Source organism: Sycon ciliatum, chromosome 4, assembly GCF_964019385.1.
Source record: "Sycon ciliatum chromosome 4, ocSycCili1.1, whole genome shotgun sequence".
NCBI classification, from domain to species: Eukaryota; Metazoa; Porifera; class Calcarea; order Leucosolenida; family Sycettidae; genus Sycon; species Sycon ciliatum.
The window spans coordinates 5184206-5204684 of NC_088646.1; positions in this window are offsets into that span (position 1 = coordinate 5184206).

A 20479-nucleotide genomic window follows, 5' to 3' on the forward strand; every position below is an offset into this window, starting at 1 on the left:
CTGTCGTAGACCTTGATGACGACGTCTTTGGCATTGAGCGAGAGGAATCGATCCACCAGTTGAACTCTCACTCTGACATTGGTAGTCACCGACTGGCCATTGCATTCATGCGTGATACTGCGTGACCAATACTGCTCCACGCCACGCTTCACCAGACGGCATAGGCGGTTGAGCTCCGTGTCATTCGGTCGCCGGAACAGGCCCTTGCGGCAGTTGAGTCTCATGACGACCTCCATGCAGTTTTCGCGAGCGTACACCGACACCCAGTTGAGATGTGAACGTGAGGATACACTAGAGCGAATGCATCCTAGGCGCTGGCACTGCGTTGAAGGTGGTGCACGTGCGGGTGGGCTGGCAGTCGGAGTTTGCTGAGGTTCAAGCGGCTCCGGCGTCTCCACAGGAATTTCATCTCCGATATCGGTAGGTAGAGCTAGGTCAGGCAGAAGCGGTTCTTCTGTTTCAGACTCGTTGGCTGCCAGTGTTCCCTGCTCTGTAATGACTGGTGAAGGTGTGGCGGGTTCAACTGGTGCTGCCGAGACGATTTGGATGATGTCACCAGTGTTGCCAGGGTTTCCCACTGCCTCAGGGTTGCTCTCTTTGAAGTCCTGGCAGAAGTTGTTTTCAAGGCTGGGTGCAGCGGCTTGTCGACTGGCTCTGACCTGAACCACACCACCATCATTGGCGAATTGAGCGCCTCCATAAGGATCACACACTGTCGAGCACTCTTCTGCGCTCTCGAAGATGTTATCAGTTGTTCTACAGCCGTCCCATCCCGTTCTTAGACACTCTTGGCCGTTGTAATAGAATCCTTCGGATAGCGGCGCGCAGTTTCCGTCCGTGGACGGCGCACCCTGCTGACATTGCTTCATACAGCCCACAGTGCACTCGCCGAGCGTCTCGAAGTAGTTGGCCGATAGCGGCGGACAGATCGAGTCTGTTGGGTATGACTGGCAACTTCCTGTAGTTTCGTTGAAGAAATAACGCGTGGGGAAACTTACCAAGCCCGACTCACCCTGCGGGGTGTCCACAGTATTGCAGGTGGCCGGCCGAGCAAAGCACACTCCATCCTCCGGTGTTGGTACAGTGCAGACGGTCTGGAAAAGATCAGTGTACACTCCCAGATCGCCAGAGAAGTCCTGGCATGATACGAGTGTGGCCGAAGCCACGACTAGAGCTAGAACGGAAGAAGGCCGCATCCTGGCGGCGAAAGAACGACTCCCGACTGGGACGTACCTCGCCTGATGGTCAAAAGGGAAGGCAGCTTCAATAAGCAGATTTCTAAGTGACTCTCTGCTGTCGAAGTTATTCTGATTATAATGTCGCCTGCTCTTCAGCTTTTATAGGTGATTTTGGAGCGCCGATCCGATCGGATGGTCTTGTGAAATTAATTGGCATCAGCGCTTTCGTGAGGAACATTCACGGGTGTAAACATGGTGAATGTGCCTACTGCCAGTACTGGGTTGCGAAAAAAAGTCGCTGACACTGCCGCGGACATGTCCCAACGGGACTTGATCAATGCCAATGGCAATGGCATTATCATTGTGCTCAGAACTCACAACAAGACCATGTACGGGGGTATTTCGTCGGGTGCGAATCTAGTGAAGGAATGGTGATGTGTATACATGCAAGTGACATGTATCTACGCAGAAGTACACGAAGGTCATTGATTGACCCGATGACTTCACCAAATGCAACTCCTCCGAGAGGTCAGCTCACGATCTCTTGTCATGCAGTCAACCGAGGACGAGTGCACTGAGTCTGTCACTTCAAGTTCAAATACTTCAATGCCATGATGTAGATCTACCTACGCCGAGTACGAGTAGACCTACAAGTAAAAAATTAGTGTAGTGTGGATCAAGATGCTGGCAGGTCTACGGTCATTGTAAAACCACAATGTGGTATCATTGACGGCTGCTCGCACGTACGCGCAAGCCTTCAAAGCTTCATCGGTGCATGCTGTACAGCTACAGACTCACGTAACGTCGTTCACTCTTCGCGGCCGTCGAGTGTTGAGAGTGTTGCATGCACCGTCTACAGGCGGTGTGTAGATCTACGTAGAATACATTATACAGTCACACATGCATACACATAATACTAGGCAAGTGACAGCAGTCAAGCACGGTGTCCATCCAACACTCAACCAGCACGACGAGCTTAGGTCGTTCCGTGAACGGCCGGTTTTGCCTGCACGTGTGCACGATGCCAGTTTGAGGGATAATCCAGAGGACAAGATCATGAATAGGCAATATTTGAGGACAGAGAGAACAACAAAGGATCTCTAACTAGTCTAAGACGTCGTCTCTTCTTGTGGGCTCCAGCTTGATTTCTCATCTTTCAGGTCTATTGTGGTCCTGACGGGTCAGCTGTCAAGCCGGTTGGTAGGTCGTCAATGGTCTAGGCTCTACTCAACCCACACACATTTCTCCTTCACGTGCTACATTGCCAGTGCGTGTGGCACGTAGATCTACACGTACACAGGCTATCGATATTATCAGTGTCACTTCGTGCAGAAATCATTAGCCCACGTCTAGGACTAATCATCAGCCATCACTATTGTCTTGACCATATCAGCAAAATCTACCAAGGACGTATTATGCATGGTATTATTTATCAGCAAAATCTACCAAGGACGTACATTATGCATGGCATTATGTACATCACTTCAGTGCTGTCTTGACCACGTAGACTATACGGGTTGAATGCGAGAATCAAGACAAGTACAATGCGTGATTCCAATGCTGGCAATGGCACACTGCCGATACATGGATGCTGGTGATGGCAAGGTACAGTCAGTAGAGCGCGGAGTCAGTTGAAACTGACATGCATACTGGCAACCGTGAAACGTTAGCTGTGTTATGTGTTACAGTAGTGTGTAGCCACTTCTTGTGGCAAGCAAAATGGGAAAACAGCTGAAATGAAGCACTAGCCGATAGCTAGCTAGTGCGCGGGGCATGAATGCAGCAAATGTTACGTGTATTTGTAGTATCCCGGCCTTGCTAGTACTGAACTGTAGCTGACTACTACATCTACATCTATTTTTACCTCTAATCATGTCACATGTACACGTACACGCACTGCATGACTCTTGTCACTCCTTTGCTGACAAGCCTGCAAAGCTAATTATATCACTTCTCACCACTTGTGTTTCTCTTGCGCTTGCTGGATTGCATACTACATATCTTTGCTAGTTTAGATCATCACACCTATATGTACATGTAGAACTAACACCCACATGTTGTACTGTACCTCCCTGACCCTGACTGAGGTCATGCGGACAGTCATGACCCTTTCTAGATCCTGTTTGCATCCATTTGCTAATGCCCTCCCTGGCCTCTGTTCTCCTCCAAGTCCAAAGTTCCGTTTGCTTCTTTCATCCTTATACATTTAGATAATGTTGCTATGCCTTCCCAAGTTCTGTTTGGACTGACACAACAGACTTTTGCCCTTTTTCATGACTCATGGCTCATGCAGACTCTATGATGATCTCCTTCCTTTTCGCCCTATAAAAGCTGCCATGCTTTACTCATTTCTTCAGAACAGTCATATTCCTTTCAGAGTCCCTCCTGGCAGATTGAGCCGGAGCAGTTGTATTCCTTTCAGAGTCCCTCCAGGCAGATTGAGCCGGAGCAGTTGTATACATAACTTCAGGCAGATTGAGCCGAAGAACATAATATTAACCAGTCTTCTTGTGTGTGCCTCCTGATACCACTCGGCGACCTATTACACTGGTGGCAGCGGTGGATAAAGTTAACGACGTTCCTTTGTAAGATTCGAACCTACCTATTACACTGGTGGCAGCGGTGCGTGAATTCGTCCCTGTAGATCTGTTTACGCAACTTCAGTCTTGTTATGTTGTTACCATCCTTAGTCAATCGTTGTCGTCAGTCTCGTTGTTAGTACCTATTACATTGATGGCAGCCTCGAACGATGAGCGGAAAGCACCGTCAATTGGCCCCCACCGCGTTTCTAAACCCATGAGGACCTGAGAACGATGCAGAATCCCGGTTCGTCAGTCCATCCATACAGCAGATCGACGCCGTCACGTACGCATTTCGGCAAAATGGATCACCATCATTCTTCAGCGAGTTCCCATGCCCGGTATGTCCCTGGACTACAGCCACCGGTATATGTACGACCCAAGCGACGTCGGCCCTTTCGTCTTCGCCCATATTGCCGATTTTGCAAGCAGATTGGCCATGCCATAGCGTATTGCTATCGTCGTCGCGATACACGGCACATCTTCCCTTCAACCCAGGTATGTCACCATTCTTGCTCTATCCCTACTCAATCATCAACCCGGTCAAATGCAACTGTTACTAGTACACATGCCACCCCTATCGTGCAAGCTACGCCGCGTATTATGCAAGCTCCCCCATCCAGCAGTAGTTTCCATTCTGTCCTGATGCTCCTCGCTGCCATATCCTTATCTCTAACTCGTTCTGCTGCCAAAGTTGTTCCCCTGCTAACATCTCTCACATTTAGTGTGTTTGCTACACTACACGCGATACACAAGGCCCTCCACGTTCCTTCAGCCACTCCATCCCACAGACAATCCCACCATTCGACCAACAGCCTAGGACTCACAACCCTCCATATACCTTCATGTCCGTCCAGATACATGCAGTACCCAGTTCTAGATCGCTTAACATTCCGTCCCACTGAAACTCCCCTACAACCGCTTTCTCCCCGGTCTGACCACAAAGTGTCCTAGCCTTTTCGTTACCCATCCCGATCATGTCCACCCCGTAACGACCAAGCAATCAGTTTCAGACCCAAAATACTGTATACCCTGCAAGCACGCACTCAAATAACCAGTCCATGTAACATGATATACCGCCACATGATGCGCGAGTCTACTTTTCCCGTTGTACCGTCCCAGAGAGACGCGAATGAAGAACTGTTACCGTCCACAGTGACGCGATTTTACACATCCTTTTTTTACCGTCCGAAATTTTTCCCGCTCCACAGAGAGACAGGTTTACACACATTATACACACAGGGTCCCTACTTTATTATCCGTCTACCAAGCCATGCTGTCTCACCATAATGATCATTCGTCCTCCTGCTTTAATAAAAACTTAATACTTTTGAAAAATCACGAGGGCGTGATTATCTGTAGGAAGGGAGGGTGTAGTATCCCGGCCTTGCTAGTACTGAACTGTAGCTGACTACTACATCTACATCTATTTTTACCTCTAATCATGTCACATGTACACGTACACGCACTGCATGACTCTTGTCACTCCTTTGCTGACAAGCCTGCAAAGCTAATTATATCACTTCTCACCACTTGTGTTTCTCTTGCGCTTGCTGGATTGCATACTACATATCTTTGCTAGTTTAGATCATCACACCTATAATTATGTACATGTAGAACTAACACCCACATGTTGTACTGTACCTCCCTGACCCTGACTGAGGTCATGCGGACAGTCATGACCCTTTCTAGATCCTGTTTGCATCCATTTGCTAATGCCCTCCCTGGCCTCTGTTCTCCTCCAAGTCCAAAGTTCCGTTTGCTTCTTTCATCCTTATACATTTAGATAATGTTGCTATGCCTTCCCAAGTTCTGTTTGGACTGACACAACAGACTTTTGCCCTTTTTCATGACTCATGGCTCATGCAGACTCTATGATGATCTCCTTCCTTTTCGCCCTATAAAAGCTGCCATGCTTTACTCATTTCTTCAGAACAGTCATATTCCTTTCAGAGTCCCTCCTGGCAGATTGAGCCGGAGCAGTTGTATTCCTTTCAGAGTCCCTCCAGGCAGATTGAGCCGGAGCAGTTGTATACATAACTTCAGGCAGATTGAGCCGAAGAACATAATATTAACCAGTCTTCTTGTGTGTGCCTCCTGATACCACTCGGCGACCTATTACATATTTACTTATTTTTGTTGACCGCGTCTCCTTCTTGTCTCGGCAATCTCTGTGACCTTTGCCATAATAATTATTATCCCATGCATGAGCACCAGCACGTGCACAGACTCAGTTGGGAGCCCGGCACACTGGATCACACAGCCCCAACTGAATGAACCACACAGCACGGAGCTATAAGTATAACTAACTAATTACTGGCAGTCGTGAGTCAGTCAAGTGTCAAGTAAAGTTGGCGGAATAGCGCGAGCTCCGGTGTGGGGAGCAAACCTTTTCTTACAAATCATCGCCGAAGTCGCAACCACTACTAATTACTAGTACTTAATAGCACTACATGTATCAGCAGTAGTGAAGCTTTTGTGTTCAATCTTTTCAGTTGAGTGTTTATTTATTTCCAAATTTGGGTTGTCTTTTGGCTTTGACTCTTACTTCATGGTTTCACGCGATTGGGTGTTGTGAATAAACCCGTTCTCAAGTAGTAAATACTGTTACAATTACATGTACATGTACATACTTGTACGTCATTACATGTATATGTACATGTACATGTGACTGTATTATGTACATGTACATGTACAATGACATTTGAGGAGGACGCAACGGTTACCTTTCTAGTAGTAGTACACATATCCTTGTAAAACTTGCGAGGAACCATCAAGCTACAGCCTAGTACAGGTGAACAGTCATAGTCATGTACAAGTCATGTACAATGATGGCTCGTACCCATGGTACATGTACTTTCAAAGCAGTGTAGCTTTTATTAATTTTTATGTCTCAGTGCAGTCTGCAGCTGTGTGTTAAAATTTTAACACACAGAGATGCAGATATACACCTACAGGCTACACACACGCATACATGTACATCACACCAACTCTTCCCATATGAATGGATGGACAGGTGGAGCCGCGGTTGAAAACATGGCGTTACTGTAGTTGTCGCGCGGTGTGTATGACCGGCCGTGGATGTACTCATCAAGTCCGACTGCTTGGCTATCTCTGTCGACCATATGATTCAGACCTAACTTTAACGTTGGCGTCGTAATTGATCAGCAAGTGTATTGTACAATGTACTCGTAATTCAGTTTTGCATGAACTGTTTTTATGATGCCATGCGATACTTCTCGTGAATGTACTTACATGATTGCACGTGTTGATGGTATTGTCCAAGAGGGATGGCTGTGATGATTGGATGATTCTAGACTACGGCTGGTTACCAGCACAGCTCATAAGTAAGACGACCGTAAATTTATTACGGTGTACATGCATTTACCGCCAATACTAGTACCCTCACTAGTATTGATTGTGTAGTCGGTTAGTCCTACCAACTGAGCATAGAGTGTACGAGTATGTGGCCTTCCATAGCCCAAAGAGGTAGCCTTCCATAGGCAAAGGAGTCTCTTCTCCTCTTTGAGTCTCTTGCACTTTGAGCCTCTTCCGTGTACATGAACCTTTCCAAGTCTAGGGATGGAGAACATCTTGTCTGAATTCAGAACTTGCTCAATATGCCTGAGATAAGACGGGCTGTATAAGAACTTTGTGAAGAAGAGGTTGCAGGCACATATCGGCGGGCACGTAGACCCTGGAGGCAGAAGCTGGCCAGATCATTTCTTCCTTCTCTGTCACTGTGTTGGTATGTACATGTACATGTACATGTATATCACTTGGAGAGCACACCAGACGGCAAATCACCAGGCTGTAAGCTGCGTGGTTGAATCTTCCTCACCAGACCAAGGCATAAAGGATGTATGCCATGCATCAATTCAAAGATAGGTACATCTAGCTGGTGAAAGGGGTTGGTAGCTGGGACAAAATCCTTGGACGTGCACGTTCTGCGACTGGGCCAGTGAGACAACCATGATCTGCTGACAATGTGACATAGCCCACAAACAAGTGACCACATGCACAGAGCTACAGAATTGCATCCCTCACTACTCAACTACAGCACAGCCCGAGTGACAGGTTGTCAACATGACCATTATGAATGTACCTTCAGGACGTTTTCAAAACAATTCAACGCCAACTCGTTATCCTGATCAGGTCAAAATCATAACGAATGGAGGTTTTCCTGGGGAGGATCTTGCACACTCACTGCACCAGGCCAGGGTGAAGAAATTCCGAAGTTCTGTATGCTGGAACCTTACACCTTAGTGGAAATAACACCTTTCTCATCGGGGGTTGGTGGAAGAACTGTTCATCCAGAGGGCATAAAGGCCACTAGCACTAGTTACTGGGCTCGAACAAGTACACGTAGCCCTCCAAGTATTCGGGGTAGGAAGGGGTAGGAAGGGGTAGGAACGAGGTAGGTAGGGGTAGCAAAATTCATTGCCTGCATCAATCAGTCTTGCTCTCACTTTTTCATTCTTGAAATAGTTGAACGTTGTTCGGTTCTATTCCCAAACGGATTCAAACGACAAGCTCCATGCCATGTCGACATGCGAGCACAATGCCAGTTGCCATACAGAACCTTGGTGTTGAAAGCATGAGATATTGAGAGTTCAATTCCCACACAGCAGAATGAGAAGGAGCAACTACAGTCATAGTCATTGTACATGCACAATGTCATGTAGCTTCAAGTCTTAGAACCCCAGTCCCCAGTGGATCTGGTAAATGTGCACGTTTAATACTGACCAACTGACGTGCACTATGGTTTAGAGAGGCAGCTGCAGAACGTGCACGTCCAAGGATTTCGTCCCGGCCATCACCCCCTTTCACCAGCTACCTCTCTTTGAATTGGTACATGGCATACGTTCTTTATGGTCCAGTGAGGAAGATTCTACCACGCAGCTTACAGCCTGGTGATTTGCCATCTGATGTGCCCTCCAAATGAAATGCACACCAACGCAGTGATAGAGGAAAGATAAAATGATCTGACTATGCAGCTTCTGCCTCGCAGGTCTACGTGACCGTTGGTGCCTGCAAGTTCAAATGCTTCCCATCTCATCCCAGGCATCATTTGATTTTGAGCAAGTTTTGAATTGAGACAAGAGGGTCTCGATCCAAGTCATTCGTCTCCGGGACAGTGGTCATAGCAATACTGTTAAGCTCTGTGGCAATAATCAACTTCTTGAATTGTTCCTTTAGAGAACAACGAAGCCATTCACCTATCACTCATGACCCATTCTCCCCCTCCCCTTCTTCCCTCCCCCTCCCCTTCTTCCCTCCCCCCCCCACCCTCTCTCTCACTCTCACTCACCCTCTCTCTCATTCTCTCACTCTCTCTCTCTCTCTCTCATTCTCTCACTCTCCTCACTCCCCCAACTGGTGACTTTGTTGCGAACACGCTGTGGCCATTGCTGTACAAATCAGAGAATTGGATTCATTCTCTTCTTCATGCAGAACATTTGAAGAAGTAAATACGTGATGTAGGTCGGTAAGTACTATGTATTTCTCTACCCCTTTCACTAGCTACCTCTCTTTCAATTGATGTATGGCATACATCCTTGATGGTCTGGTGAGGAAGACTCAACCACGCAGCTTACAGCCTGATGATTTGCCATCTGGTGTGCCCGCTGAATGACATGCACACCAAAGTAGTGACAGAGGTGGAAGAAATGATCTGGCCATGCAGCTTCTGCCTCGCAGGTCTACGTGACCGTTTGCACCTGCAAGTTCAAATGCTTCCCATCTCACCCCGGGCTTCCTTTTGACTTTGAGCAAGTTATGAATTGAGACAAGAGGGTCTCTATCCCTATACTAGTACTTGGAAGGATTCACGCGCACCGTGCGCGTCACGTATGATAGGACAACCATGTTCTCGGTCATCATCCGTCGCGGAACCTTTAAACTGGCTCCCACGAGACTCACCTTCACTTTGTTTGTGTGGGCTGAAAACACTTCAACGGACTTGTTAGTATTTGCCAAGCCCCCCCCCCCTCACCTAACCGTCCTAACGTTATCTGCAAACCCGACACAGTCACACTGACCAACTCCAAGTCATTCGTGTTCGGGGCAGTGGTTAGGCATGGCAATAGCACTCATTGTTGCTATTGGGCTCTATGCCAATAATCAACTAACGTGTTGTTACTTCTTGAATTGTTACTCTAGACAACAGCGAAGCCATTCACCTATTACTCTCATGACCCCTTCTCCCCCTCCACCCTCTCTCACTCTCCCTTTCTCAACTGGTCACTCTGTTACGAACACGGTGTGGCCATTGTTGTGCAAATACTATGTATGAGAATTGGATTTATTCTCTTTTTTCATGCAAAAACACTTGACGAAGTAAATACATGATGCAGGTTGGTAATGGCTAATAGCCTATGAATTTCTCTACCCCGTTGCTACCCCGAATACAGAGAGGGCTACTGGTACATGTTCATGCCCAGTCAGTGACCAGTGGGGTTTCCGCCCAGTCAGTGACCAGTGGGGTTTCCGCCTACTTGATGAAAAGCTCCTCCACCAACCCCCAATGAGTAAGCTATTCTTTCCAGCACACAGAATTTCGGAATTCCTCCAGCCTGGCCAGGTGCAGAGAGTGTGCAAGATCCTCCCCAGGAAAACCTCCATTCATTATGATTTTGACTTGATCAGGAAAACCAGTTGGCGTTGAATTGTTTTAATACCTCCTGAAGGTAAATTCCAAAATAATGGCAATGGTCATGTTGACAACCTGCCACTCGGGCTGTGCTGTAGTTGGGTAGTGGGCATGGGGATGCAATGCTGCAGCGGCCCAGCGCTGTGCATCTGATCTGGTGCATGTGGTCAGTTTTTTGTGGGCTGTGTCAGCAGATCATGGTTGTCTCACTGGCCCTCGCAGAACGTGCACGTCCAAGGATTTTGTCCCGGCCATCACCCCCTTTCACCAGCTACCTCTCTTTGAATTGATGCATGGCATACATCCTTTATGGTCTGGTGAGGAAGATTCTGCCACACAGCTTACAGCCTGGTAATTAATTCAACTTACTACTAATTTGCCATCTGATGTGCCCTACGAATGACATGCACACCAACGCAGTGATAGAGGAAGGATAAAATGATCTGACCATGCAGCTACTGCCTGGCAGGTCTATGTGACCGGTGGTGCCTGCAAGTAACAGTTCAAATGCTTCCCATCTCATCCCGGGTATCCTTTGACTTTGAGCAAGTTTTGAATTGAGACACGATGGTCTAGATCCAAGTCATGAGTCGTCTCTGGGACAATGGTTATCCATAGCAATGACGCTCACTGTTACTGTTAAGCTCTATGCCAATAATCAACTTCTTGAATCGTTCCTTTAGCCAACAATGAAGCCATTCACCTATTGCTCATGATCACTTCTACGCCTCCCCCCCCCCACCCTCTCTCTCTCTCTCACTCACTCACTCACTCACTCACTCACTCACTCACTCACTCTCTCTCTCTCTCTCGCTCTCTCTCTCTCTCTCTCTCCCTCCTCCCTCTCCCAACTGGTCACTTTGTTGCGAGCACGCCGCGGCCATGTACATGATGCCGGTTGGTGATGGCTATGAATATCTCTACCCTTACTACCACGAATACAGAGAGGGCTACATGTTCAAGCCCAGTGACAAGTGGAGTTTCCGCCCACTGTATGAAAAGTTCCTCCACCAACCTCCGATGAGTAAGGTGTTCTGTCCAGCACACAGAACTTCGGAAGGTCTCCACCCTCGCCAGGTGCAGTGGCTGTGCAAGATCCTCCCCAGGAAAACCGCCATTCATTATGATTTTGACCTGATTAGGATAACGAGTTGGCGTTGAATTGTTTTGCAAACCTCCTGAAGGTAAATAATTCCCTTAATGGCAATGGTAATGTTGACAACTTGTCGCTCAGGCTGCACTGACAGTCTGTAATTGGGTAGCGGGCATGGGGATGCAATGCTGTGCACCTGGTGCACGTGATCACTTGTTTTTGTTTTTTAATTGTAGGCTACGTTAGCAGATCATGGTTGTCTCAATGGCCCTCGCAGAACGTGCACGTCCAAAGATTTTGTCCCGGCCGCCATCACCCCTTTCACCAGCCACCTCTCTTTGATGCATGGCATACATCCTTTATGGTCCAATGAGGAAGATTCAACCACGCAGCTAGCTTACAGCCTGGCGATTTGCCGTCTTGTGTGCCCGCTGAATGACATGCTCACCAACGCAGTGACACGGGAGGTTGCGTCGCTGCTTGACTCATCAGAGCCGAGTTCTTTACTTTAAAGCGATCATCATGTCTGACCTGATGTACGGATCCAATGCGTTTTCCCCGCTTCTTACTGCCAACCAATTGGATCGGCTACAAGTCATGCAGAATCGGGCGGCAAGGGCGGTTTTCGGACTCTCGCATCACATCTCCGCGCGTACCCTCCTGCTGCAATTGGACACCTACAGAGTATCCGAGATATTCAGGCAGAAGTTCATCGTTCTGGTCTGGAGGTCTCGGAATGAGCACGCAAGTTCTGAACTGCAAGCCCTCCTAGTTCCTTCGTCAGCTGGCCCAACTACTAGTAGGTTGCACTCCACCATGGGTCTGCGCCAACCGCCAGTTCCACCAGGTTCGGCAAGGGTTGCCTTGCGTTCCGGGGCGCCCAGCTGTGGAACACATTACCCAGCGATATACGTGCCATCTCCACGCTCCGCCAGTTCCGTGCCAGCATGATCCCGCACACACTTACTGGCCTTAGTACCTAGAGTACCAAACGTCCTGTTTGATGATCAGCTGGCTTAGTTTTTCTCCACCTCTATCCTAATTACATCAGTCCCCAATTTCATTTATTACTGCTTTCTATCTGCATTCGCCACCTTTTCATTGGGCAGATCTGCCCGTTTGGTTTGCGAATTAAAATAAACACAACAACAACAACAACAACAACACAGCAGGAAGAAAATCTGACCAGCTTCTGCTTTGCGGGTCTACGTAACGTGGCCGTTTGTACAAGTAGTTCAAATACTTCCCGTCTTATCCCCTGCATCCTTTGTCTTCTAGCAAATTATTTTGAATCAAGACTACATAAACATGATCAGGACTGCCTTGACCATATGCTTGGGTTAACTTTTAAATGTGTTCCAGGGCGGGCAGCTTCCTGAAGACCACAGCCGGCAGATGATCTGTAGATTCGCAGTCCTGAAGTGATTGAAATTGGCCCGGTGTTCATCTCGGGACAAAATAATTGCAGACCGCCCCCGATGACTGCCTGTTCATTGATTGGAAAACACACTCAATGTCCGAGAGCATCTAACTCTACTCGTACACAACACTGTCTGTAAGTAGTGTAATACAAATGCGTGACTGTGAGCCGTTGCAGCAAAGGCAAACACCTACAGTAGTACAGAGTGCAGATCAGTGGATAACATCGTCACAGTGTTGCACGACCTCTTACTCCAGTTATATCATTATTATAACTATATAAGTACATGTAGCTACCAGCGCATAGGATATCGATTGTAGTATCACTTTCAAGTTTCATGAAGTTGATTGTTCCAACTAGGAACGAACACACGCTTCTTGCCGAACTTGACACTTGACTGATTCACGACTGCCATCCGGAGCACACGAGGAGCACGTCGCACCTTCCACTCGGCAAACCTGCAAGAAAGCACCACTCCCTGCTCAATACACGGTGTTTCGGGGAATTCACCCCTCATCAGTTGAGCTTGAGTAGGCTGAGGAAGATTGTGCCTGAAAAGCACCACTTATATACTGCTCTCCAGGCCAAACCATCACCAGGGATACAAACTTACAGAGACGCTTTGTTTCCAGCGCGACAAACACCTCGTGAAGCTCCAGGTAGCAGCGTGAGTCAGAGTCGCTCATGGAGTTGTGATAAACAGACGTTGAGAGCCAGTATAGCTATTCGCAACGCTGTCACCTCCAACAACTAGTCGCACGTCCGCGTGAGGGACAACAATACGAACTTAGAAGTTGCGACTTCGGCGGTAATAGTCATGAAGTTGATTGTTCCAACTAGGAACACACGCTTCTTGCCGAACTTGACACTTGACTGACTCACGACTGCCATCCGGAGCACACGAGGAGCACGTCGCACCTTCCACTCGGCAAACCTGCAAGAAAGCACCACTCCCTGCTCAATACACGGTGTTTCGGGGAATTCACCCCTCATCAGTTGAGCTTGAGTAGGCTGAGGAAGATTGTGCCTGAAAAGCACCACTTATATACTGCTCTCCAGGCCAAACCATCACCAGGGATACAAACTTACAGAGACGCTTTGTTTCCAGCGCGACAAACACCTCGTGAAGCTCCAGGTAGCAGCGTGAGTCAGAGTCGCTCATGGAGTTGTGATAAACAGACGTTGAGAGCCAGTATAGCTATTCGCAACGCTGTCACCTCCAACAACTAGTCGCACGTCCGCGTGAGGGACAACAATACGAACTTAGAAGTTGCGACTTCGGCGGTAATAGTCATGAAGTTGATTGTTCCAACTAGGAACACACGCTTCTTGCCGAACTTGACACTTGACTGACTCACGACTGCCATCCGGAGCACACGAGGAGCACGTCGCACCTTCCACTCGGCAAACCTGCAAGAAAGCACCACTCCCTGCTCAATACACGGTGTTTCGGGGAATTCACCCCTCATCAGTTGAGCTTGAGTAGGCTGAGGAAGATTGTGCCTGAAAAGCACCACTTATATACTGCTCTCCAGGCCAAACCATCACCAGGGATACAAACTTACAGAGACGCTTTGTTTCCAGCGCGACAAACACCTCGTGAAGCTCCAGGTAGCAGCGTGAGTCAGAGTCGCTCATGGAGTTGTGATAAACAGACGTTGAGAGCCAGTATAGCTATTCGCAACGCTGTCACCTCCAACAACTAGTCGCACGTCCGCGTGAGGGACAACAATACGAACTTAGAAGTTGCGACTTCGGCGGTAATAGTCATGAAGTTGATTGTTCCAACTAGGAACACACGCTTCTTGCCGAACTTGACACTTGACTGACTCACGACTGCCATCCGGAGCACACGAGGAGCACGTCGCACCTTCCACTCGGCAAACCTGCAAGAAAGCACCACTCCCTGCTCAATACACGGTGTTTCGGGGAATTCACCCCTCATCAGTTGAGCTTGAGTAGGCTGAGGAAGATTGTGCCTGAAAAGCACCACTTATATACTGCTCTCCAGGCCAAACCATCACCAGGGATACAAACTTACAGAGACGCTTTGTTTCCAGCCGTGTATTGAGCAGGGAGTGGTGCTTTCTTGCAGGTTTGCCGAGTGGAAGGTGCGACGTGCTCCTCGTGTGCTCCGGATGGCAGTCGTGAGTCAGTCAAGTGTCAAGTTCGGCAAGAAGCGTGTGTTCCTAGTTGGAACAATCAACTTCATGACTATTACCGCCGAAGTCGCAACTTCTAAGTTCGTACTTTCAAGTTTGCCATAGAAAAGTACTGGTGAGACACTTCCAGCTAAATACAATACAGAAGAAAAAATCGCTCGTTTGCTTGAATCTCAGTTCGATCGAGTATTTTGCTCTCTACAAGGCCACCACCCTCAATGATCAAGCCGCATATGCAGCTCTAAACAGGCGCGTCGCACCGACTTTGGAGGTGGGTCCGGGGTCCTCCACCGGGGAAAAAATTCAAAAATTGACGCCAATTGCAAGCATTTCCGGGCATTTGGTGCCATTTCAGTGTACGGTAACTACTAACTACAATGAAAGACTTTTTGATTCTGCAAAAAACCAAGAAGATGCTACGATCGGGGACAAACATTACCCTCCCCCGGGAAAAAATTCAAAAATTGAAGCCAATTGCAAGCATTCCCAGGCATTTGGTGCCATTTTCAGTGTACATGAACTTTTGATTCTGCAACAAACCACGATCGGGGACAAGGATTTGCCACGTTTGCGCTGAGATCATCGCGCTTTGTTGCAGTGTGCTAAAAAAACGAAGTAGTGGTTGCGACTTCGGCGATGATTTGTAAGAAAGGTTTGCTCCCCACACCGGAGCTCGCCGCTATTCCGCCGACTTTACTTGACACTTGACTGACTCACGACTGCCATCCAGAGCACACGAGAAGTCCATCGAACCTTCGACTCGGCAAACCTGCAAGAAAGCACCACTCCCTGCTCAATACACAGTGTTTCGGGGAATTCACCCCTCATCAGTTGAGCTTGAGTAGGCTGAGGAAGATTGTGCCTGAAGAGCACCACTTATATAGTGCTCTCCAGGCACAAACATCACCAGGGATACAAACTTACAGAGACGCTCCGCTTCCAGCGCGACAAACACCTCGTGAACACCAGATAGCAGCGTGAGTGCTAAAAAAAACTAAAAAAACGGCCGGTGCGGTTCCGACGCCCTTGCTAAAGCGGTGGGAGGTGCCGGGTAGATCAGACCCACCAAAGTGGTCAAAGACCGAGAAAACTTTGCACTGATCCCATTCGTCGCATCCATTCCATGTTTCCCTCGTGCCACTGCCGCAGGCCAGGAGTTCCAGTGAACTGTGAATCGCAGCACGGCTGTAAGAAATCCTTTCGCTTCCAAGCAGGCCTTGAACCTGGTAACGCTACCCTCTGTTCCTCAAGCATGGGTATGGTTTAGAGACGATGAAAGAGTAAAATTTACTCTTTCATCGTCTCGCGTCATCTTCGGTCTCCGTATTCTACACTATTTTTAAATAATGTAGAATACGGAGACGGAAGATGACGCGGATGATGATGATGATGGTGTTGGTGAAGATGAGTGTGATTGTGACCAGGAGTGGGATGTAAAGAATCAGCAGTTTATTATTATTATTTAAAAAATATTATTATAGACAACACCTCATGGCATGAGAAGAAAATCAGCCAGTACGGGAGATGTGGGTGTTAACCAACCATGGTGAATAAAAGAAGAAAAGTAATGGTCAAGACGGAGAAGCATGGGAGGGACAGGTGATGGTGAATCTAGTGAGCAGATTTAAATGCGGCCAGGGTACTGGCAATATGCGCGTAGTAGCGGGCAGCGCAAGCCAAGCAGAGTAAGCAACAAAGAGTGGAGAGCGTACAAGGGAGGACGTTTTAGCCAAGGGGAGGGCAACAGAGCATCTTGTCTGGGAGCCATCTGTGATTCGGAACCAGTTATACACGTTAAGATGAGGAGGATGTAGAGCTAGTTTAAATTTATGAGCAAAAGTGCAAATTAATTTTTGACGGTGGGTCGACAGTGGGCAAGCATTTGCAAGGGCATACAGGGAAGCAGAGAGTAGAGAGGGGGTAGACTAAACAGGATACGAAGAAGTTTTCTATGGTGGATTTCGAGATGCTCAGCGAGAACCGAGGACAAGCCACACCAGCTAACAGCAGCGTACATGAAAAGAGGCAGGATGTACAGTTTGTAAAACAAAATTTTACATTTGAAAGGAAGATGGAAACAATGGGGACGTATAACACCTAGGGCAGAGCTTGAACGGCTGCAAAGAGCATCAATATGGAAAGACCAAGAGAGACGATCATCAAGCATTATTCCCAGGTGTTTATGGTTGGAAACAACCTTTATGGGTTCTGGGAAATCAGGATGGTGTAAAAGTGACATGGATGAGATTGGGGGAAGGAACATTATTTCGGTTTTAGTCAGGTTGGGTCTAAGTCGCCATGTTTGCATCCAGCGTAGGACACTGCATATCTGAGCCGACACTCGAGGTACAAGAGCCGCTGAGCACGAGGATGCTGACAGTAGGGTTGTATCATCAGCAAATAACGAGACACCTGGGTCTATAGAGGGTAAATCATTTACGTATGCTACGAACAAAAGAGGTCCAAGTATGGAGCCTTGGGGAACTCCAGAAGACACTGGTAGAGGATCAGAGATTTACAGGCATTATCATTATGGTAGCCCACCCTGATTGTTGCCGGTCGTATTCAGATTCTTCTTTCACACGTGCGAGTCATGCTCGTATTAATATAAATTGCAGTTGAAAGGTTTAGAAGCCATTTTCATACACTTTTATACCGGTTTATACTGAGCTTGTATACAAACTCCCATCTCTCCCCACACAACACTCCAGACTTGTATTTTGCATATCACAGGTACTTCGATGACGAGATTAGCGAGGTTTTGCATTCCGAAATTCGGCAAAAAGATTCGGCACGCGGGAGCGAGGTCGAAAATGCACACGAAGATTCGGCATGATTGTTCGGAAAAAGCTCACTTTGCCGAACATATTTTTCGGATGAATTTTCTTGTTGAAGAGCGCTATAGCTATGCTAGCGCGTGATTTATTCAAAGATGTTTCTTATCTCGGCATGGCTTCGCAGGCGTCTTTGGCGACATCAGCATCGTCAGCTACCTCTGATTGCTCCTCTCCACTGCCTGTCTACTCTCTTTCGCCTGGAGTGTCCTCACCGTCATCTGTGTGGCTGAAAAGACTATGGCGATACGCATAAAATTTGACTTGGCCATGGAGTTGGTTTTTCTGAGGCGACTGAGGAGGCAGGTTTGGCCCTCGACTCTTTGGGCGATCAAAATTCGTCGGAATCAGCAAGAAAAGGAGCACGGGACAAAACGTTGCTGATGCTGGGGCTCACGAAATGATAACACATCATTTTCGACTTGCAAAACAAACGTTGGTGCGAAAATTCGACATTTTGATGTTCGACAAATGCCCGAAAAACGCCGAGCCGAAATTCGGAATGCAAAACCTCACTAATATAAACTGGTATATAAACTGGTGTATAAACTGGTTTATCACTCTTCTATATCGACCTCCACTAATTCTCGTGATCCTTGACTGGTCCTATATTACCCATATCGCCGCAATATCGACCGCTTATATCGACCACTTAGGCATTGTAATCTTTCGACTTTGGAGGGACTTAGAATTTTTCTCTCCACTTCAAAAAGAAAAATTGAAAGAAAGAAGACAAAGGAAGAGAACAAGCAGGATTCGAACTCACAACAGTATGAACCTCAAGCAACCCCTTATACCACCCAGCCACTGTGATGCAGATGCTGAACCCTGTTGTTCTTACAGTCTTGTACCCAAAATAGGCAACATCCTATGTACACTATAGTACAAATGCTATACTAAAAAGGTTACAATAGCTCCTAAAGGTTCAAATTTTGGGGTATGGCAAAGGAATCGTGATAAATAGGATATTGACCTCGACTTCGGTCTACATGGGAAATATAGGCCTCGTAAAAGACCTCGGCGGACCTCGGTCTTTTACTCGGCCTATATTTCCCATATAGACCTCGTCTTGGTCAATATCCTATACTTATCGCCTTCTTAGTATTTGACCCCACTAATTTCCCTGATACCTAAGCGGTCAAATATATCGCGTATTTGACTGCTTAGTCAAATACACGATATATTTGACTACTTATATTTGACTCCTTAGAATTTCTTGGACTTAGAAATTTTCTCTCCAACTTAGAAAAAGAAATTTTTGAAGAAAGCAGAAATACACAAGATGGGATTTGAACCCACAACCTTGTGAATCTCAGTCACTCTTCCTTACCACCCAGCCACTGTGCTACCGATGCTGAACCTAGTTTAAACAATGATCTTGACTCTTAATGCAGTACAATGCGGTATAGGCTATAGTATAATACTAGAATTACAAGGATACCGGTATGTCGTATATGAAGAGAAACTATTGCGTGGAGAACACGATAAATAGATTATAGACCTCATAGTTGGTCTATACAGGATATATAGACCTCGTAAAAGACCTCGGGGGACCTCGGTCTTTTACTCGGTCTATATATCCTGTATAGACCTCCTAACCGGTCTATAATCTATACGTATAAACTGGTATATAAACTCCTTTTTTTTTTTAGGATCACACTAGGGGAGTTTGTATATCAGCTCAGTATAAGCATAATATAACCTACTCAGTTGATTATATGGGAAATATAAACCAATATACAAACCTCGGCTTCGCCTCGGTTTGTATACAGGTTTATATTTCCCATATAATCAACTGGTTAGGTTATATTATATACATACATGTACAAGCCAGTGTCGTGTGTACAGAAGGAAAGTGTTATCAACTATTAAAATTATCACCCTGTTTATAAAGTAAAACTGTTCACTTTGGCCGAGTAAAAAAAATTACTAGATGATCGTCCTTTTTTTTGGAAAAATCGGGGAGGGCGGGAGGATTTTATTTTTATTTTTTTACTTTTTACCCTCTCATGCACACAGTGTACACAACAACATCAAGGTTTTTTTTCTCTTTTTTTCTTTTTTTTTCTTTTTTTCTTTTTCTTTCTTCAGCAGATCGATACTGACGTTGTGATATACTAGTAGTATGTGGTCCATATAGTAAAGAAAGTATTAAACAAAGCGTGCACATGTTTCCTGCATCCGCGATCGGTAAAAAACCAACGATTTCGGCAAAAACTCACGATTTAAAAAATAAAATATTTCTTGGGGCGCTGACAAAAACTGGGGCGGACGGGGACGATCATCTAGCTTTTTTTTTTACTTGGCCTTATGGTGTTCAAGTGAGTGTGGTACGTTGACCCTCCCCCCCCCCCCCTCTCCCCGCAGGGCCCGCACACACTTTATCCCCTGCTTCTGTTCATGGTTTGTTTTTGCTTGTGCCGGTGCTATGCGATTCATACGTGCATTCTGTTGGCTGACTGCTGAAATATCTCTCTACTCTCGCTATATTGCTTGGTGGGGAATACCTCAACAAGATAGTACTACTACTACTACTACTACACCTGTACCTCTGCCAAGGC